Source organism: Miscanthus floridulus, chromosome 19 (genome assembly GCF_019320115.1).
Source record: "Miscanthus floridulus cultivar M001 chromosome 19, ASM1932011v1, whole genome shotgun sequence".
NCBI lineage: Eukaryota > Viridiplantae > Streptophyta > Magnoliopsida > Poales > Poaceae > Miscanthus > Miscanthus floridulus.
The window spans coordinates 82583735-82602975 of NC_089598.1; the positions used below are offsets into that span (position 1 = coordinate 82583735).

General features: G+C 45.5%; 2 pseudogenes; both read right to left on the reverse strand.

Annotated features, from left to right (window-relative positions):
* Window positions 1-985: 985 nt before the first annotated feature.
* On the reverse strand, window positions 986-7928 carry LOC136526263 (L-type lectin-domain containing receptor kinase IX.1-like; annotated as a pseudogene).
* A 2910-nt stretch (window positions 7929-10838) lies between these two features.
* Window positions 10839-13481, reverse strand: LOC136526264 (GTP-binding nuclear protein Ran1B-like; annotated as a pseudogene).
* Window positions 13482-19241: the final 5760 nt, after the last annotated feature.

Genomic DNA, 19241 nt, shown 5'->3' on the forward strand with positions numbered 1-19241 from the left:
CTCGCCGTCTCTAGTCGCAGGAGGAGGTGATGAGGGTAGGGGCGGGTGGGAGGTGCGACTCCAGCGGCGGAGCCTGACGTCGCGAAGGTAGGCGAGGGCCCCAAGGGAAGTAAGCAGAGTTGGTGGTCCCTAGCGGCGACGGATGGGGAGCGGAGCTACGGGTGGCTGTCGTGTGGCAGTGAGGATTTTTTTAGAGAGATGGGGCCGGTCGGCTACGCTGGCGTGGAGGCGAGTCCGGACGGGACGGACGCCCGTGGTTGAGAGTTTCCTTATATTTAAAGGATGGGGATACCTACACCGGTTAGGAGGCAAAACTCTTATAAATAAGTGTCAAATTGTAACGGTAGGATCGTCCGGTTTGATGAGCTGAATAATATCAATTGTCATAACTTTTTGCATCTAAATTCAAATTGGTTGATTTAGATATGAATTTTAGTTATCTCAGCAAGAGCTATGCACTATGGAATCAAGAAATACAGTATGGAATTTTACTCCATATCCAAAACCTGACCCTCTTATTCTCCCGGAACGAGCGATGCTACAAATTTTAGTTGCCACTATATTGAGCCGTATGCACTTGTCGGTTTAGCCCAAAAGTTTAAGTTGTTAGAAAAAGATGGACAATTCAAGTATACTTTAAGTCTTTCCCTTACGTGCAGGCTGCCTTAGGCCTCAAAAGTGAAAATAGGAGTTGATTGCGATTATTTTATTTAATTATGATGCTAGGATTTAAACTCAAGACCATGATTTTGATATCATATTGAGTTGTATTAACCGATCAGTCCAGCCTAAAAGTTTGAAGACGAGTTGAGACTAGTAGAGGACATGCAATGGGTGGGTGGTGAAAAAAAAGATCCTACCTATATGTGATATCATATTGAGTTGTATACATGCACTCGTCTGATCAACCCAAAAAACTTAATCTCACATTATATCGTAGACTAGAGGAGTACCTTAACTGATGGCTAGCTGCAAGCACAAAAACAAGGCACACGGTAAGACGACGGGCAATATACAAAATCAGACAAGCTACGAAGAATAGAGCGTGGTACGAAATCGCTCAGTCCTGTCCGAGAGTTCCACCGCTTGAACGAGTGCTCGACCGGTCCGATATACGACTGGGTGATGAGGTGGGTTCTCGTACACTGCCTCTTGCTGTATTCCTTGTATTGGAAGTGACAAAAGAGCGTGTCCCTTGGGTGCCACTCTTCACTGACGAGACCGAGGAGTGCGCCGTCCAATCACTAGTCGACGAGTGGCCTGCTGCAGTGTTTTCACTCACGGACAAAGATGTGGTACTCGACCGGTAACCTCTGGAAATATTAGGTGGTCCGTAGGTTGCCACGGGCATCTCTAGCGGGAGCTCCGGCAAAGGCACCTCAAACTGCAGCACGTTCATGGCCTGCCGGATGGAAGGCCTGGACGCGCGGTCTGGATGCATGCACCAGAGCCCCACGACCAGCGTCCGCTCCATCTCCAGCACGTCGAACTCGCCGGCGTCGTGCAGCCGCGCGTCCGCTGCGTCGAGGAGCTCGCCTCTCCTGTACATGTCCCAGACCCACTGCACGAGCAACACCTTGTCCTCGTCCTCCTGCGGGACGACAGGCTTCCTACCGCAGGCGATCTTGAGGAGGACGACGCCGAAGCTGTAGACATCGGACTGGGAGCTCGCACGGCTAGTCACCACGCACTCCGGGTCTATGTACCCCTTGGTGCCGGCGAGCCCCTGGTCCTGCAAGTACCCACGGTAGACTGACCCGAAACCGCCCTCACCAATCTTCTCGTCGTCGGAGAATCCGTGTGTCGCCTGTGACAATTGGCTGTAGGTGAATCTCCGAGGCCCTGTCCCCTTCTCAAACTCATCGTCCATGTCTTCGTCGAGAGGAATCGTTGTGCCTTCTGGTGCCTCTTGTATTTGTTTCACGCTCTGCCTTTTTAGGTATCCATGATAGCCGAGGCAACCCGCTACGATAAGCAGTACAGCGATCCCAGTGGATACCAGCCCGGCTATTAGGCTTATGTTTTTCGTCTTTGTAGATTTGTTTTCTGTCATTTACAAACTCATTAGATTAGATGCATATAAAGTGTAAATAGTAATGTAATTACATAACTATACAAAATCAACTGCAGGTACTTGCAAAAAAAAGTTGAATATACCCGTTCAAAAAAACAGTTGCATATCATTCGTTGATGAGCATACTGGATTCTCGGTGATTTTGCACAAATACCATGCGTAGTTAGAGTGCACATATTATCGATGATAAACATTGTTCCAATGGATTTGAATTTTAGGCAAGCAATAAACGATTCACAGACCACTTAAGATCCAAATTATTGGCCAACATGAATCACTAAAGAAAAGGGTAAAGTCCGGTTTGGCCCAGAAATTGTCGCTAAATTTAGAAAACACCCCTAAACTCGAATACCAGAAAACATACCCCCATAAATCAAAACCAAATAAAAACCCCCTCTAGATACTTCAGAGTGGTTTCGATGGTGATTTTGGCTGATGTAGCTTGTGGGCCCCATATGTCTTTGATTTTAATATTTGTTTCCCAAGCAATATCAAATGGAAATATTTTCAACTACAAAGTTTTAGATCTCCTCAAGCACTGCAAATTTGGAGTAGAGCGTCTCCATCCAAGGTCAATTGAAAAAAAAAATTCATAATCACAGAAGTTAGAACATATATTTGAACTTCTAAATGGTTTTAAACAGAAACTTTTTCAACTACAAAGTTATATACAACATTGGATCTATAAATTTAGTATAGGCCATGGCAATTTACAAGGTCATTTGAAAAATTCAAAAAAAATGAATTATAAAATATGACAAATTAAAATGAATATTTGTCCTCTAAAAGATCTCATAAAAGTGTTGTCAACTACAAAGTCGTAGATGGCATTTAGAGCTACAACTTTGGTTTATACCATGTCAACATCCAAGGTCATTTGAAAAATATTAAAAAACTTTGAATTTCAAAATCTGATAACTTAAAATAAATATTGGGGCCACTAAACGATCTCAAATAAAGAAGTGTCAACAACAAATTATAGATTGTATTGAGAGCTACAATTTTAGTACAGACCATGTTAACATCCTAGGTTGTTTGAAAATTCAAAATTTTGAATTTCAAAATATAATAAGTTAAAATGAATATTTGAGCATATCCAATAAAAAAGTTATCAACTATAAGGTTTTAGATTGCATCGAGTTTTGTTATAAAATTTGTATTCATCTGACTTTATTTAAAAAAATTATTTTCTTTGAAAGATCCATGGCAAAGCTCGGCATTAATTAATAAGGAGCAGAGTTTTGCACCAGAGGCGCAACTACATCAAACCCCAATTAGCAGACTACTATCTGGGGGAATTACATAAAAAATAGATTACTCAAAAACTAAGTTGTTTAACTAACAACTTAAATGATTTGCTCTTACTCGGTTCTAAATGTTCACATTAAAACATCTACTAGCTAGAAGAAAACAACTCCAAAGCCTACACCAAATACCCAAAGCCAAATGCTCAACACCTAACTTAAATCATGTAGGCTACTGTATGCTGGCAGAAAGGTAAACATAAAAAAATATGTAACTTCATGCTCCTTAGTGACAGAGGGGTCTGCCATGGCCTTGGTCTTCTTCTTCTTGTTGAGGTGGGGCTACTGAACTGCAATAGTCTCGTTCGACAAAGGTTGCTTACAAGAAGCCAGCAAATAAAATAGTGATCCCTACTTCACCCATAGATTCTTTAAGATTGATGAAGCTTAACTCATGAGTCAAACAATGCCGAGCCCTCTTTGCTACCGATACAGGTGAGTGATTGGCAGCAAGGCGACTGCTAGATCATTGTACCTTCCCAAGCTTGGTGAAATCGGTAGAGCTTGTTGCCTGCAAATTACTTTTGCGGACCTGCGACACCATAGACTTAGGAGCGGGGACAACCTGGTCAACATTAGTGGAGGTGCTGTCATGGGTAGCCAAAGGTGTAGCATCATCAGTAGGCTTATGGTTTGAGTTCAAGCCATCCAACTCCATCACTTGGACCTAAGAAGTCGTAGCATTTCGGTGAGGTTCATGATCTACACCTGTGTTCCCAAGGTCATGCTAGACTGAGAACATTTGCTCGAAGGTCGAAGAGCGTGTAGGGGCATCTGTCTTATCCTCATCAGGAGAGGAAAACTTTGTGGACGCTTGAGCCATGGTGCACAACTCATGAACCATGGGTTCTAGCCTAGGAAGGCAAGGGGTAGTAGCTTAGGAAGCACCTCATCACAATGTACCTTGTAGAAGTCAAGGAATGGGTCTGGCTGGTGGTAGGGTAGAGAAGGCTTGTCAAATTTCATTGGGCCATGCTGCACTTCGCCTAAGTTGTAGGTTACAGGCCAGCTTTTGCTACAGACCTTGTAGACTGCATGTCCATGGTAGCCACGGGAGACATCGCATGCACACTCAACGGCGGGTAGGAGCAGCGACACTCCATTGCGGTATGCTGTGGGGAGTCTCGTCTATTGAGAATGTGGAGGAGATCGAGCCATGGTGGAGGCAACCATTGCTGCAACAAAGCCAAGCGTTGGGCGTTCAAGGTGTGACCTCAAGGCGTATGCCATGATTGCCGTTGGATGGGTCTACGAACACGTTGGTAGTGGGTAGCAAAGGTAGCTCAGGGAATGACATGCGGCTATGGATGCTTTGAGGTGGCAGCGACATCAATGTGGAGTTTGTGTGTTGCAATGGAAGCTGCATGTCTTTTAGATGGGTAAGAGATTGCTTTGTGACTAGAGAGGAAACATGGGATGCACGTACTTCCAGGGGTCATGACAGTGCATGATTTGGTGGTCTGTGGCTAAGCATATGAAACAATGGCCATGGAAGAGCTTTGGCACTGGACAATGGGTTTATGAGAGGAGGGATTGGCTATACTATGGAGCAACCACAACGGGCTTGAGCCGCACAATGGTGGTATAGGCTGCACACGGCCACCCACCTGAAGCTTGCCATCTTGGACAACTGCCATTGTGTTGCGGATGACCTCATTGCAACCTGGCAAGCCATGTAGGCAGTGTAGAGCCATGGCAGAGGAGGCGTCGTTGATGCTGGGGACTTGAATCTCCAGCATGGTGTTGGCAGGCGGGGCTATGCCGTACTCTTGAAGTGTTCTTGTCGTGTGTCTTCATTTGCCACCGATTGAGCTACCAGCGTCGACAGCTGGCCAAACACGCTGTCCTCATCGTTCATCGATCCTCAATCTAGCCACTCCAAGTCCTCAGGGAATGGGGAGGTCGACGGTGAGGTGGCATGGGGAGCACGTACATAGGGCCCTCCCGCACGCACTCACCCTCGTCCCCACTTATCTCACTCCTAAGGCCTTGTTTGGATGCATGTGTATCCACTTTAATCCACATGTGTTGGAGTAGATTGAAATAGAACTTAGTTTAATTTCACTTCAATCCACTTCAACACATGTGAATTAAGATGAATACATGTGTATCCAAACAAGGCCTAAGGGAGGTGCTCGGAGCCAACGCCATGGGTGGCTACTATTGAGACCCAGCCGAGGTCAGGGAGCAACGGGTTCCCCTGACGGCAAGACCGACAGAGGATCCAACCATTAGGAATAGTCCAACGAAGGATCCGGTCGTAGAGGAGCGCAAGTGGTAGATCAGGCCGGCGAAGATGCAGATTGGCGCACTGACGGAGATGGGGTAGAGTTAGAGTTCATGGTGAAGGGACGAGAAAAGGATGGGAGTAGAGGGGATGGTCGGATGGAGACTACCAGGGCCGGGGTGGCCGTCGGAGCGGGCTCACAAGCAGTAGCGGCACCATGGGAAAGGGGTCAGGGAACATGAAACGATTATGATTGTTTATGTAAGAGATAGAGAGACCAACTGTCACGTGGATCCAACCACCACCGCATCATTAAAATCAATAAAAAAGGGCCTATCTATAGTCCACCTAAGTGTTTTGGAGCCTACCAACACTCGATTTTTCCCCCTCAAAATCAAATTAACAAAAATAAGATTATCAAATTAAGCAGATATTTTCTATGAATTGCAGATGAAAAAATCTTCACATGGATTCAAAATTAGACATACATACAAATTTTAAAAAACAAATGAACAAAACAAAGAGTTTGTGAATAGTTATATAGTTACACCAATTCTATCTAGAAGTTACACAAAAATAATCACTGTAACTTTAATATAACTACAGTGTAAATTCAGTATAAATTTATAATAACTACAAGTTTAGGTGTGGGAAAGAAAGATTTTCATGCAAAAGAAGAACGCAGGTGAGAGGAAGAGATTGATTTGCATGCGGGAGTGTCGGATAGAAAGAGATATTTAGGGTCCGTTCGGTTGATTCGTATTCTAATTTGAATAGGCTTCGTCAGCTAGAATTATTCCTGGCCAGGTTTCAGCTTAACCGAACGGCCCCTTAATGATTTGCGTGCGGGAGAGATTCACGGAGACACCTCCTTAAAAAACGGTTCACGTGGCTAGCCTCTATATACGCTAAAATCAATCGAGTGCTACCAATGTCTAAAACACTCGAGCGCTATTTAGCTTTTCTGTAAAAAAAAATCACTTTGAAATGGTCAAAAGAGGTATTGTATTCTGTTTTCAAAGTTAAGGGTATGATATTGGAGCTTGAAGGGGATTTTCAAATGTAGCGACTAGTTAGGAGGTAAATCGGACTTACTTAAGGAAAAATGATGAACACACTAACGTAGTACTCCTAAATGTGATTTAATGAATATCCACGTAAATTCCACATTATTCACTGAACATATATACCGGTTTCTAGAGAGATTTTGCATAGAACGCATGTACTTTTTTGCGATAAAATTTGTTCCCGGATTAAGAATTTGATTTCAGCAAATCAAGACATTATGTTCGTGGACCACGTAAGATCCAACTACTGACCAACATGAAACGGTAAATAAAGATAGTCATGATGAAGAAGTTTCCTTTTTTTTCTATAGACAGGGATAGGCACTTACCGGTCTTGTTGACGACGGCGACGCTGGTGAGAGTGGACTCGACAACCAAGAAAGAATCTGGTGGCGTTCGATGAAATCCCCGGTGGCTCCCGAGAACCCGACCGCCGCGTCCAGCGGCAGCCCGCCGGCGTCCTTGAAGTCGACGATCGCGCTGACGTTGTAGAGGCCCAGCTCCGGCAGATCGTCGAAGCGATCAAGCGAAGGGTCACTGACAGCGTGCTCATGTCGGCGTCGTATCTGACCCACGCCGACATGGTCCCATTGAAGCTCCCGTCCGGCAGCGCCATGCATGTACGCACGAGACGTGATGTTTTTGACGTCCACCCCAAGATGGTTCACGGTGTTGTTGGGGTCCCAGTCGGTTTTTCCTGAACGCGTCGAACTCCACGGCGACGGTATGCGGGAAGACGGTGTTGTCCGTGTTGTTGGGGTTGTTGAAGAGGCCGAGGAAGCCGCCTCTGGAGTCCCCTGGCAGGTTCGGGGGCCACGGCCCGACGTAGAACGCCATGCCGTCGGCCTGCACTGCGCAGCAAGTCTCACATCTAACGAGTGCTGGTGCGAACATCGAGAAAGCTTAATTAGAAGTTCTTTGGATAGTTAAGTTGCCTGGTTGGTGCTGTTGTGCGGCTTGATAGCGAAGGTGAAGTTGGAGGTGAAGCTGGCGACCTTGCCGGTGTCGTCCCAGAGCTCCAACGGCTGGCCGTACGCCACACGGCCGGTGCTCCAGATCGTGTCGTTCGTCAGGTCGATCCGATCGCTGCCAGGAGAGGCGTTAGATATGTACTTGATGTCAGCGCTGTTGAGGACGCCGGGGATGGAGAAGTTGTAGTCGAAGCTGACCGAGGTGACATGGGCAACACAGACACAGAGCAGGTAGGCGAGGCTGAGGAGGAGAGGAGGGCTCTTGGAACCCATAACCATGGCCATGGCAGGTGGCTGGCTACTACAGCTCTTTGTGCAAGTATATGGTCACAGATATATCTATCAACCTAGCTAGGCTGTAGGTGGTTGGTTCCTGCAGACCAGGGGTCGTCGTTTCGTCGCCTTTGGTCTCCGTCTGCAATCGGCCGGCTTGAATTTTTGAATTAAAACAAAATAAAACTAATTCGGCCGGCCGTACGGTCTGTGGGTAGCTACGTCACACATGATTATATTATCTCCAAATGATCTGCGCACCCGGCCGGAGCCAGGGGAGAACCACCTGCGCGACTTCAGGAAACCACCTCCGCAACCATCGATAGCAATCAAACGCATTCGAGGAGCGTGAGCGTCGACCTTGGCAGGATCGTCGCACATGCGTCATGCGTCGTCATCATCGGCCCAGCCGCCCAGGGAGTGCCTCTGTCTACATACAAATGGCGAAATGGGCGACAAGAAAGCCTTTGATAAAGAAAATATCATGGATCTCTTCAATCTACCTTTATCCCAAGTGGCCTTTGATCAAGTTCCAAGCATCCAACAAGTAACGGAAAATTCAACACGAGAAGAACAGAATAATGATACTTGGACATACTCTGGAGGATCAGCAAAATTCAGACCTGCAACAGCATACAAAAAAAAAAGCTTGGGCATCATGAAATTGACCCAGCCTTTAAATGGCTATGGAAATCATATTATCAACCAAATCACAAGGTCTTTTATTGGTTACCGCTAAAGATAACTAAGCACAAGGAATATCCTTAGAAGGAAAAATATGGCCTTGGATTCATATAACTGTGAAATCTGCTCCCTCATGGTGGAAGAACTGTTGAGCATCTATTTTGGCATTGTGCTTTTGCTCAGCAATGTTGGGGAATTTTAAACCTGAGCACAATTCAGGCACGAGGAACTTTTAAAAATGTGATGGCAATCAAAGATCAAATGCAGAGTCAGTTCTTCATGGTGGCTGTCATTCTCATGAGCTGGACAATTTGGTGGGCTAGGAATGAATTGATCTTCCACAATAACCAAGTTGGGATTCAGGACTGCAAAAAAAAAAAATCTTCAGAGAAGCACAAGTAGTTTGTCAACAATCTTCGACTAATGGATCCAAAATCTGTAATTGATCAAAACCTTAGGCTCATTTTCTTTGTTTCCTTCTTTGTTTCTTAAAGCTGTCTTGTCTTGTATTGTACTATTTTTAGTCCTCTTCTTGGTTTGCTCCTTAGTTTGTAGTTTGTACTTTGGTTAATTTTAATAAAAATCTGTAGAGGCCTCGGCCCTTCTAGTCCCCTCGAAAAAATGGGCAACACGAGGCACGGCCAGATGTAAGTCGTGCTCGTGTAGTGCCAGCATAGTCCAATAGTTAGTGTCATATGTTTGGGCCGCTAACTCAACCCGTAGTGCCGGCATGAGCATGGCCTATTTAATAAGTTACCCATTAAGAGTACACTCTATGAAAACCTTACGTATATATAAAATAACATTGAATTCCTGACTTTTTGGTTGCTGCCCCTACTCTCCTGTTCGCCCTCTCCCAACCTTCGCTCCCTCTAACGTCTCCCCGCTCTAGTACCTCATGTGACTCAATCCACAAATCTGCCTCTTCCCTTCCACCTCTATACACCCTCCTTTCCTCTCCACTGTCGATTGCACCCACGGCCGATGGTCGCTCGACTCCTCCATGGTCGGCGGTTGCTCCCCTTCCCAGTCCGCACTCCATCCGCCACTGCGTCGAGGCCTAAGGTCACTCCCCTCCTCCGACGACATCGCCTATTCGTGCCTTGAACCTTTTTTCCTCTCCTCCTCCATCCTCCTAGGGCGAGCAAGGCCAAGGCGTATGCCGGCGGGGTGCAGGGCAAAAGCGATAGTGAGCACTTTGCAACGAGTGAGATAACAAGATCCGACGAGTTCTCTAATTTATTTTTGAATATGTGACTTTCTGATTGATTTGTTAACATATAAAGGATTTGTAGTAGTCTCGTGATTTTTTATTTTATTTCTTATTTTTTGGGCATGTTTTTTGGTTCATCGAGCTGGCATGGGCTAGCGGGCTAGACGGGCTATCGTGCTCATATGAGCACAGCTAAGTGGTCATAGTGTCGTGCTTGGGCTCGTTGTTGAGCCCATGGGCGACACGACAACGCACGTTTAGCTAATCGTGCTCCTTAGCGTCGTGCCTGAACGAATTGGTACCGTGTTGGGTCATGCCACCCATTTGGCCATCTTCATCTCTTGTACCTACATGTGGAGAAAAAGCCTACATCATATAGTGACGTAAGATTTGTTTGGGAGAGCTCCAGCTTTGAAAACCCGAAACTAGAATAAATAACTCCATCATGGAATAGCTCCATTCTGAAGTTAGCCTTCTATCATAGAGCGGATGCACCTCTTTTGCTTGAATGTCATCTCTAGACTCAAGAAATAAAGGTTTTGATGGAAATGACCACTTCTACCCTTAGGAGGTTGCATGTTAGATGTTTTGATATACTCCCTCGGTCCCATAATAGGTTAGTTTCTAAAAATTTTCAAGCAGATTAAAGACGTTGGCAAAAGACACATGTACCCTCATTTTCATTCCTTTCTCAGAGGATATCTCTTAGATTTGGCAGTTGTCGTTTGCATGTATCCATGATTAGCTTCCGTATTAGAAGGCAATGTTCCATGTTTGTGTAGAATGTTATTTATTTTAGGACAAATTTTAAAGGTTAGAAAGTTATTTATTTTGGGATGGAGGGAGTATCTAGCATGAGTGATTCATATTGGTTTAAAAGAACTTTGTATTTATTTTTTTTGGTTTACCATTTAATGAATACATTAGTTGCAAATGCTTGACCCACAAAGGTTATGAGATGAACAAATTATTACATATTAATTGGACTTGACCCATTTTTTATCCAATTAAAATCAAATAAATCCTAAGCCTCATATTAAATCCTAGGTATATTAAAGTTTTAATCCGTGTCATAACAATAATACACCATAAACGAACTTATCATTCCTATTTGCATTCCATCAGATTCCTCAAGCAACAGCCAACAACTCATCCAAGTTCGATAGCTACTAACCTACTACTGACGCTACAACTGAAATTCCAAAAGAGATAGATGCATGTGTCACTCTTTAAACCATTCACGCACTAAGCTAGAACTAAACCAAGGCAGACTGACACAGCATCTAGCTGACTTCAATCCATGTTATCATCGTCCTCATCCGGTAGGGGAATCGCTGCAGCAAGTTCGATCTCTTTGTCAATCCTACATGCCATGAAAAACATTACATGATCAGAGAAGCACTCAGCGTTATCATAAACAACTAGCAGGCAACCCCGCGCTTTGCGCGGGCAACAGTGGGAAAAAAAAGGCCGCAAAAAAAAGTCTGGTACTGTTCTTTAACGGGTCAAATACTGTTCATCGTAACCGGGTACTGTTCATGAAAACCCGGTACTGTACGCCTCACGTTTACTGTGCCCGGAACAGTGTTTTTGAGAGAGGTCGAAGATTTCAGATCGCACGCCTTTTATACTATTGTATAGATGTATATGAAGCATGGTAAATCGGTGTCGTCGTCACTTGTCAGGTACATGTTTGCTTTAATAATGACTTACTTTTGCTGCGCAGCAACGTCGATGGTCACGTCAGCAGGGATGAGGGCTATCTCTTCGACGAACTCGAGGTCCATGTTCCTGCATTTACAGTCATGCATCAGATTACCATTCGTTTGGTGTTGCTATAGCATATGCATTGCAATAAAGAGAAAGTCGGGCAGATGTATAGGAGTGGTACAATGTAGATTTGCTACAGAATGACGACAATACCCACCCTGCGATCTTCCTTGCAAGGTAGAGAAAAGGCTTCTCAAAGTTATAGGTGCTCTTGGCAGAGATCTCGTAGTACTCTGGAGGTTCTTCTTCCTGTGGTAAGTCACCGACTTGGCCTTCACCTGCCCATTCTTCACATCCACCTTGTTGCCGCAAGGGACAACCGGGATGTTCTCACACACCCTAATATGCACAATAAAAGATGTACCATCAATTCAGGACACCAAAACAAGAGGCATGTGAGCAATTCAAAAGACAAAATTAATTTTTACCTGCTGATGTTCCTGTGCCAGGTGGGAACATTCTTGTAGGTGAGCTTGAGGTGACGTCAAACATGATGATCGCACACTGACCATTGATGCTGAACAAACATATGACCAAATATTAACCCTTGATAATGCATCTTACTGTTTTTAGAGTCACAAGCCTGACCAATCCAAGAGTAAATCGTCCAGTCTCTATTCTTTCAGGGATCTCTACCACAGTTCTAGTATAACTGTCTCTCTATGGTTACCACATTGGACCTACTCCAGCTGTCAAGGCTGCTCTATGGGCTAATCTGTATCCTCCATGATGTATAAGCTTGCTTATTTGTTTAATTGTGTTTGTTTATTAGCTTACATCAGTTAGTAACTTAGCTTGCATGAGAAAATATTAATCCCTGAGGATTGGATCACTACATTGTCTTGACTTCATTGTAAGCCAGAAGCTAACATCGAAAAAATCTCAAGAACGAAAATCGCTTGATGACATTTATTGCATTGATTTCTACCACTTTGTGCAACATTGCCTCCCTGCATTGGATGAATTCAAGCTATCTAAGCTGATTAATGTTGATCTGCATTGTGAGTACTCAACCGATGCTATCAAATAATCATTGATTTTTGTTCTTGATAAGACCAGACGATGTGAAGCAAAAGGTTGTAATGTATAGTTAGCATTTGGCTAATAGTTGTAAATACTAGGGCCCATCAGAATACCTGTCCAAATATTTCCTCGGAACTTACTAGCGAGAAAAATCAGGATGCCAACTGCTAAATGTCAAGTTGCAACATCCTGAATGAAGAAGTGAAGAACTAGTTGGTTGTAAGGTTCTTACTAGTATCCATCACGGAGGCCGCCAAACTTCTCCTGGCCGGCGGTGTCCAGCAGTAGAACCTCAGCTTGCCGTGGCTCGTGGTGAAGTCCAGAGGGCGCACCTCCACCCCGATTGTTGCTGCAAATCGTCAAGCAGATCAAGAACGAACAGCTCAATCAGAAAGTGAGGCTTAGGCAAGCATCTTAAACAGCAAGAGGTCTATGCCCTCCTCCAAGAACCCGAAATAGGTCTATCCATTCAAGGAAAAAAAATGTAAATATTTGATGCTCACGTTCGTATCGCTTCGCGAACTCCCCCAGTGATGTGCCTCTTCACGTACGTCGTCTTCCCTGCAAGATGGCATAAACAAGAGGCGCAGTTTGTCAAAAGTTCGGCAACATTCAAGCGCTAACGATAAACTGCTAACAACAAGATCAAGAGCCTTACCAGTCCACCGGCTGGGTGTTCAGCAGAGCCTACCTCCGTACACGAAAATCAACAAATCAGCACGAGACAGAAAAAACATAGCACTAGGAACTAGGGCGGCTTGGCACGGCGGATCGGAACGGATCAAGGATTCGACAGCGACGTCGGTCTCGCACACAGGATACGCCGAAAACATCTCCCAAATACGCCGAAAGCCAGAAAGGCCGGAGCGCACCATTGGGGCCGAATGCTTGGGGGCACCCGCCCAGGCAGGTCGATCCAGCCCCAGGCGCCGGAAATCAACGGCCTGGGTGAGGTGCCTGGGCCAGGCAAGATTCCCCGTCTTCAAAGCAAACAAGCCAGGAGCGAGACTCGACGGGGTCGGAGGCGTTGGGTGGGCGACGGATTGGAGGGATCGCCGGCGACGAGGGGCTTCGGGTTGGGGAGGATGCGGCCGTGGCTGTGGCTATGTACGGGCGCCGGAAAAAACTCCGATGGAGACAGCATGCGCTGCGCGTCCGTGCATACCATTTGTGCCGTGTGTCCGTGAAACAAATCGCACGACGCTGCTTGCTGGCCGGGAGACGAGGGAGTTGTGCGATCGTGCAAGCCATCAGGCATCGTGTGGGAGAGTTCGTCTGCTTGCTTTCGACGCGACTACGCGATTGCCGAGTGGCCGCCGTGGGTTAGCTTGAGGCCTAAGCGGCTTTGTGCGCCGTCAGATGGGTTAACGACTTGACCTGTTCCCATCTGGGCCCTACATGTGTCCCTTCGGAAAACTAGCTTTCCTTTTCTTTCATGCGATTGCGAAGGAAAACGAACCGTGGTGGACCCTATCGCTATGGATGGGAGGATGGGTCAGACCCAAAGTAATCTTGAATGGCAGGATGGGTCAGGCCCAAACGGCGCAGCGAGCGTAAGCACAAGGGGCGGTTCGATGCATGGAGGCCCATGTGCTTGTCCACCGAAAATTACCGCCATGTGCATGTCCACTGAAAATTACCGGCACTTGTCGCCGTATTCCTCCATCTAAAAATAATTAGATCCACCTAAAAAAATCTAAACTAATTATAGATATTACCTGTATGGCCTTCAAAAAATACATCTTTCTTTCATGGTCTTTTTTTGAACTTACCTACTAGGCCCAAAAACAAAAATTCTACCGTTAGTTTTCCCACTATTGGCCATGCGAAATGTTTAAAATGCCCCTACTACTTATGTGTTCCCCTTCCTTTGTTTCTGCTGCATGCGGTAGGAGCCCGGGGTGGGAAAAAAAAGAGCAGCCGAGCGCCGAACATTGGCAGTGCGCCGTGCTCTGCTCTGCTCTGCTCTGCCAATATGCCGATAACAATGTATAACAATTAATAAGATTAATGGTCAAAGTTTAGAACCATGACATCACGAGACATGGGTTGCAACACCAAAGCCACCATAACTTAAGCTAAAGTTTTAACGTGATGCATATTGATATTGAAAAGACATGGAGGTGTGATGCAGGGAAAGAAAAACTATGGATATGGATATAAGAAACATATATAGTAATTGATAAGACCATTAGTCCATCACGACCGGACAAAGCCTATTACATACTGTATATACGGATACTGCATTACAAAATGAACAAAGAGATGGCACAAGGTACCAAACATGAAATTCTAATGCTTATGTTTCCTATAAAATATAGTTCATTTAGGGGAACAAAGCATTAAGCGTCCATGTCTAGCTCCTACATGGTTAAGCTACACCTACAAGCTGCACCATGTGCCTACAAAGTACGAACCAAACTAATTAACAGGGTTTTGACGTTGCACTGGCCTGATTGTTCTCAATTCAAACGTTGTCGCCCCTTGTCATCGAAGAAGAACGAAAAAAAAGTTAATTGTGATCCACGAGGAGCACACATCTCTGCATGCATGGCATGGCCACCAGTTCTGCATATGATCTAGGACAGGCATGCATGTCTTGTTGCTGTCCCCTAAAGCCCTTGGCATTTTGTTGTCGTCGAGCTACAAGTATACTGCACAGTGTCTTTCTCCTGTCTGTACTGTGGGCCTGTGGCTCGAGAGGACGTCAAAGTCCGGCCAGAAGTAACGACGACTAGCTCCCCTGCACGCATGCACTTTTTGTTGGAGTGGTGGTAGCTTCGCGTCGTGGCCCGCCAACCAAACACGCTAACGCGTAGACGATCCGCATTTGGAGATCTCGATCAGATGTACATACCCTGTCGATCGAGCAGGCTGTTAGCCTGTCAACCCCGTCAAAGCAAATTTTAAAAGGCAGTCTAATTAAGCTAGAACAAATAAAATCCAACGGTTTCAGAACTTCAGATCGCAAGCATGCATGCAGGTCAATTTCAAGCCATGAACACACTACATACCATGATCTGACAATTATCCCTACTTTTCCGCCTCAAAAACACCGAGTGTTGCACTGCTATACCTGATGACGCAAAAACAAAACTACTGCATATTATTTCGCCTGGTTGGCATTGGCTAGTTGTACCGTACGCGTATTGATTTCTTTTCTTGTGGCGGTGCAAGAAGACAGAAACAGTGGTTAGGCGCACTTTTACGTGTTATTCTAGTCTGAAAGGCGTCGCGTTTTGACTAATTTCAGGTTCGTCGAGCTTGCATCATGCAGGGGATAAAATCCAAGCAAAGCAAGCATCACCTGCTTTTACCTTTACACGAAGGTGGTCTGCCGGCCGGCCCAGAAAGCAAAGGCGAAATCGCGTTACAACACGCACATTTGTCAGCTTGACCCAACTGTGAATGCCGTCCGAAGCCAGCAGACATCGATTGGTTTACTTTGTCGGTGTACTTTCAGGTGTACTAGCTAGCTAGGATCTTTGCTTAGCTGATCCTCCAAGATGCACGATTACTTTCACCAAAAGACTGATTATCGATGCTACATATGCCGAAAGTGAACGGCCTTTCTGAAATTAAAGTTGCCAGCCACAGAGAATTGCTAGCTTACATAATCGTACTCTGACCCCCCCCCCCCCCCCCCCCCCCTAAAAAAATCTAGTGCTATCTCTTATCTAACTCACCAAAAGATCGAAGCCTTTGATGCCTTGATTTTTGCCATCTTATCTAACTCTCGTCTTACTTTACTACTACTATCAGGAAGTGTCCATGTTAATCCTCAACAAAAAAACGGGCTGCTGAAAAATAGATAAATTCTATAAACTCTAAAAAAAATAAAAGTGGACCGTTTGAGGCATCACGTACGGGAACCAGGCGGCGGTGCGTGATGAGCAGGATGACCTCGTTGACAACGAGGCGTGCGCGGCTGGGCAAGGGTAAGTCGTGCATGCAAGGCAACGTAGTACATGTGTCTGCACGACAACGGTGTGGACTATTGAGCTAGCAGCGCCCAACGTTATAGCCATTCGAGGTTTCGTTCTCTGCTACCCATACATGCATGTGAATGTGAACCGATATAGTAGTAGAAATTTCGTGACAGACACTGACACCGATCGCAAAAATATACTCCGACGATCCGCCAGCATCAACACATAAGTACACCTGTAGGAGTAGTTAACTTCATCCAAGGCCGAGCACGGCAAAGAGGCCAAGAACGACGAACAGGAATGAATGTTCGTCGCAGCAGGCCAGCGGCAGCGGCAAGCAACCATCGCCGGGTTCACGCGCCGAGACCGAGAGGCAGGCCCCGAACCCGAGCGTCGTGCTCCCTCCCGCGCCCGGCACCGTCCCGCGGTACACGCGGTCCGTCCCTCGCGTCGGGCCGTTTTCCTTCCGGCTTCCAATTCCAATCAAGCGCTGCGCCTGCGTTGCGTGCATGCGGTGCGAACGGGACGAGACGAGCCGAGCCGACGACACGGGCGCGCCTGTCTTTCCGTGCGCGCCCGGCCGCCCACCTCGTTTCCCGCCGGGTTCGCCTCCACCCGATCCGGCGGCCGCAACACAGACTCACATCATCCAAACAGAAGCGCGCCATCGTTTACTTGCATGGATGCTCTGGTTTGTAGATAGGAGAAGCATCAAGCTTGGTGGAGTCAGTGCCCGCGATCCATTATGGAACATGCATGCGTGGTGGTGGCGCTTGATTCTAGCGGTTGGCCGCGCTTTGCCGACGCGGACTCCATGTGGCGCGCGGGCCACCGGTCGCCGTCCGCCGCGCGCAACCGCCCTTCGCCCGCTGCCCGCTGCCCGCTGCCCGCCCCAACCACGAAAAAAACTACGCTTCGATCTCTCTGTCGTCGTACTAGTTATTTTCCCTTGGACTAATTTTGTGCTTGGACTTGGACGACATGACACCTCCGACTATGCAAGCTTGTCGACCGCCCAATAACAGATTTCGCACCATCAGAAAAAAAATAATGCATGGCCTAAGAATAATGGCAATAATTCTTGAAACAAAATAAGTAGAGGGGTGCAAAGTTGCAGCAGCCGGATTTTTAATTTATTCTGGTCTGTGACCGTAAGAAACCAAAGGCCAACGTGAGAGCTTAGCGTGACTTAGACGACATAATGAAGTGGAAATGTGGGCTCTTACAGGGATTGCTTGCTGGTACTCCTGACGTTTGACAAAGATTTGTTCGTCTTTAACCCAAAAAGATAGAAATGGACATGTAAACACTTGGCATGACACGAAGAGCCGTCAATATATATACAACGATACTTTTCTTTCATAATATACTATAGTCTTCTATTAGTATCCTCGAAAAAACATAATCTTCTTGTAGTAATAACAAGTTTACTAGTAGCTTTCTACGTAGTGATATCGTTCCACAGCAAAATGAATTACCTAGAAAAATAGTTTTCACCAGTGTCTCAGAACAAGAGGTCTTACAGAAGTTTTTTTTTTAATGTAGGAAAAATGGCTACACTTTCGGTGTGTTTCCTCTTTTATTTTGGGTGATCAAATAGGGCATTTCCAGCGCTGCCTGGGCACCTCGAGATTTGTCATAAAAAAAATATATATATATATAGGGAGAGTATATTCAGTAGCCAACTACAAAATAAGTTATTCTGTAGCCACCTCCATTTACGATAATTTTATATACTAATTTACGATAATATCAATACATATTTACGATAGTTGGGTTATTATAACACATGAGGATATTTACCATAATGTTATATTAAATCACTTAGTAAGGAGTTACTATAATCTTGTAAATTAACATAGTAATTATCGTAACTCAAAGTGGCTACAGAATATATTATTTTGTAGCCAGCTATAGGATAGTAGTTATATATATATATATATATATATATATATATATATATATATATATATATATATATATATATATATATATATATATATATATATATATATATATATATATCCTAGTTTAATGTAAAAAAAGGAAACATTATATATTTACATGTACATTTTGGTTACTTTAAGAATCTCAAGATCATGTTTAGCTATAGAAACATATATCTATATACATGAGATATTTATATGGCAGATGTCGACCAAATGTCGGACATGGTTGAGACGCAAACATCTGGAGATTCTAAAGCAGTTGCGTATCAGCAGCGTTGCAGTACAGCCGTTGTAGATCTTAATTCAACGAGATAAACGGTCAGGTCCGGGCGTTCCCAACCAACTCACTAATTTCAAACCCCTTTATCATCATTACTCATTAGCAGGTCAAGACAATCATGAACTGCCATGACAAATCACACCACCAAGATGATGAGTAGGTTAGAGGAGGAAGACAACTTGTTCATGGCAGATCATCAGTCATCACCATCACCTGCGTACAGAAACTCCTGGCCCTGCCGCTGAGACGCCACGTCAGCCGGCTGACATGGTCAAGCGCATGCGGTGCAGGAAGAGGAAGGGGAAGGTGCCACTGCCCAGCAGGCCAGCAGGCTCAACTGCCCAAGCCCACATCGTTGACTCCTCTATCCTTTGGTGGGGCCCAGTAGTGCCGCCGGACGCCCTGCCGCCGCTGCTGCTGCTTGCTATATAAACGGCCTCCGCTTCCCGCCCTCCTCACCGGCTCGCTTCCAGACAG